Here is a 3562-nt window from a genome sequence, read left to right as displayed (position 1 = left end):
AATCAAGGCTTTGGAAGTCTGCAAGAACGGCCTCCCAAGTATCAAGGGTACATCCACATCCTCATCGATGTCTAGCACTACAAAGTCAATTGAAAAAATGTACTTGTCCATCTTGACAAGCACGTCTTTGGTGATGCCCCTCAGATGTCTCACCATTCGGTCCACCAATTGCAAAGTCATCTGAGTGGGTCTAGGCTCGCCCAAGCCAAACTTTTGAAAGAAGGTGTATGGCATGATGTTGATACTGTCCCCTGAGTCCGCCAATGCCATTTCTTCACCTAGATTGCCAATAATACATGGAATGATGAAGCTTCCTGGGTCTTTCTTCTTGTTTGGCATGTTCTTTTGCAAGACCGCCGAGTAAGATGCATCTAAAATCACTGAAGCACTCTCCTCTAACTTCCTCTTGTTGGTCAACAAGTCTTTCAAGAATTTTGCATACTTAGGCATTTGGGCCAATGCCTCAACAAAAGGAATATTGATGTGGAGTTGTTTGAACAAACTCAGGAACTTATTGTACTATTCATCCCCTTGGTCATTTTCAATCTAGAGAGATAAGGGATTCTTGGCTTCAAAGGTGGGGGTGCCACCTCTTTCTCTTTGATTGCTCCTTTCTCAACCTCTATAACCATGGGGTGCGTACTCATTGGGCTTCTCACTCGAAGCTTACCCTCAACCTCATGACCACTTCTCAAAGTGATCACCTCCACATGCTCTCTAGGGTTGGTCTCGGTGTTACTCGGCAAGCTTCCTTGTGGCCTTTCCGATAAGGACTTCGTAATTTGCCCTACTTGATTGTCAAGATTATACAAAAAGGTAGTGTGGTTACGAAGTGTAGCCTTAATTGATTGGAACCTTGTATCAGATGATTGCACAAACCTAGTTAAGGCCTTTTCCAAATCGTTTATTCTGGTCTCCAAACCTGAAACTCGGTTCTCCATGTTTGGGGCTTGTTGTTGGAAACCCGGTGACCCTATGGCCTTTTGTGGACCTTGGTTGCTCCACGAGAAATTGGGATGACTTTTCCAACCCGGATTGTAGGTATTGATGCATGGGTTTACTTGATTCCTCATGCCATTACCCACAAAATCGACATTCTCAACCGAAGATGCATCACCAATAGAGATCGAGCAATCGGAGGGAGCATGTCCTCCACCACATCCAGTGCAAGTAGTCACGGCCGCCACTCTATTTGAAGTTAAGAGATCTAACTTCTTACCCAATGATTCCACTTTAGCTTCCAATGAGGTTACTGCATCTATCTCATGGAGGCCGGCCATCTTTTTCTTCTTCCTAGCATTCCATTGGTAGCTGTTTAACCCCATTTCTTTAATTAATTAGCGGGCCTCATCGGGGGTCTTGCTACCTAAGGTACCTCCTACTGCCGCATCCAAGAGTTGCTTTGTACTCGGATTCAGACCGTTGTAAAAGGTCTGAACAATCATCCACTCCGGGAATCCGTATTGTGGGCACTTTCTCAGGAGCTCCTTGAAGCTTTCCCACGTCTCAAATAGAGACTCCAATTCCAACTGTACAAAGGACGAGATCTCATTCCTAGGCTTTCCGGATTTTCTGGCAGGAAAATATCGGGCAAGAAAAGCTTCTACCATCTCCTCCTATGTGGTAATTGATGCTCTAGGTAATGAGTGTAGCCACTGCTTCGCTCTCCCTTTCAAGGAAAATAGGAAGGCTCTCAACTTGATGACATTATTCGTCAGCCCGTTTATCTTTAGCATATCACACACCTCGAGAAAGTTCTCTATATGACTGTTTGGATCCTCATCGGCCAAACCATTAAACTGCGCGGATTGCTGCAACATGTGGATGAATGCCGGCTTCGGCTCAAAGTTCTGAGCTGTAATCGGGGGACACATAATGCTCGATTGTATCCCCAATACTGAAGGGCTGGCATAATCGAATAATGTCCGCTGTTACTCATTCTGTTCTGCCATATTTTCAGATTGCTCTACTTCCAAATCAGCTAGATTAGACTATTCTTGCACAGGTTCTTTCCATTTTCTTCTTAGTGTACATTCAAGCTCAGGATCTCCTTCAATCCATATTGTGGGGTTCCCTTGGGTCATAAACAAGAACTGGACCCAAAAAGAAAGAAAAAGAAATCAGAACGATGATAGAATAAGAAAATATGAAATGGAATGAATAAATGAATAGCTAAGAAAACAAAGTGCAAAGTATCTCTAAATGCCTACTCCCGGCAACGGCGCCAAAAACTTGACACGTCCGTATATGCGTGTAAACCGTAAGTGCACGGGTGTCGAAGTAATAATCCCAGATTAGTGGGTATCATATCCACAAAGAGTAGGGAATAAAGACACTCAAGTTGTTTCTTAACTAATGTGGAAGATGAATAGTGATAAGTGTGACAAAATATAAAATAACGAAAATAAAAACAACAAGATAGATGGCACAAGTAAAGGAGAAGATAAGTCAATCGATAAAGATGGGGTACTCGGATATTGATCCGCCTAGGACAATCGTTTCAAGTGCAAAAACCCTCTATTATACTTCCTAATTAATGCAACAATGAGTTGTGAAAATCCTTAATTACATGATCCCAAATCTAAGGTCAACCATGCCTAACTCTATACATGTCCTGGAGGAGAGATTGAATAAGCTCTCAACCTCGCACTCGCATAGAATTGCAATGAGCTCTAGGGATTCCAAGTGATAAACCCTATTCCTATCTATAGACCTAACCCTTTGCTCCAGGTGAAAGATCCCTAGACACAATTAAGCCCTAGGTGCTAAAATCACTTCAACGCTTCACTCCGTTGTACACACAACTAAGCCCCAGCGGAAGGTCACCCCTTAGCCCATTCACTCCACTATGGCCTCAAAGAACTCTTGGAACATGGAGGTAGGATAGATCACACCGGAAGAAAAAAGGGATGCTCCGCTACCTCTCAACTCACTCTCTCAACCCTCTCCAATCTAGCTTTGTCTAACTCTCATGGTGTGTCACTCACTCACCAGAGTTACCAAGAAGAACTCTCAACCTTAGTGTCACTCTAGGGGAGTATTCATACAATCAAATCTCCAAGATTGGAACTCACAATAGACATCAATTAATTGAAAGCATAATAAAGAGGTTCAATGAAACGAATACATCCTAGGGTTCACAAATACCCAAGTACCCACTAGGGGTTTAGCTCTCCATGGAGCTAGATACAATCAATGAAATCAAATGTAAAAACAAAGCATCCATAGAAAACCCCTTCGTTAGTCATGGTGATGGTCTTGTGGAGAGTCCTCTACTTGTTGCATGGGTCCCTTTGTTCGGCCTAGGATACATCTCACCGGATCTGTGCTCGATGAAAGCTCTCCCACTAACCATCTTCCAAATGGCTCGCGATGTCGGAGCCGTAGAACCTCTCCAAAACCCTAGCTAATACCTCTCAATACCCTAGCCATCGCCCTCTCTCAAGTTGGGGAAAAGATGGAGAAGAGAATGCTGAAATCGGCTTTTAAAGGGCTTGAATCGGGAATCCACACGCCCGTGTGGGCGCCTATGTGGATTTTTCACACAGGCGTGTGGAATTTC

The 3562-nt window shown here is 43.7% G+C and overlaps 1 non-coding gene across 1 annotated transcript; it reads left to right on the top strand.

Moving 5' to 3' along the window:
* The first annotated feature begins 1455 nt into the window (after positions 1–1455).
* On the top strand, positions 1456–1562 carry LOC120259649. The gene has a single exon (XR_005536206.1). It is a non-coding gene; the product is annotated as a small nucleolar RNA R71 (small nucleolar RNA).
* Positions 1563–3562: the final 2000 nt, after the last annotated feature.

Source organism: Dioscorea cayenensis, chromosome 4 (assembly GCF_009730915.1).
Source record: "Dioscorea cayenensis subsp. rotundata cultivar TDr96_F1 chromosome 4, TDr96_F1_v2_PseudoChromosome.rev07_lg8_w22 25.fasta, whole genome shotgun sequence".
Taxonomy (NCBI): domain Eukaryota; kingdom Viridiplantae; phylum Streptophyta; class Magnoliopsida; order Dioscoreales; family Dioscoreaceae; genus Dioscorea; species Dioscorea cayenensis.
This window is presented reverse-complemented; position numbering and strand designations above follow the sequence as displayed.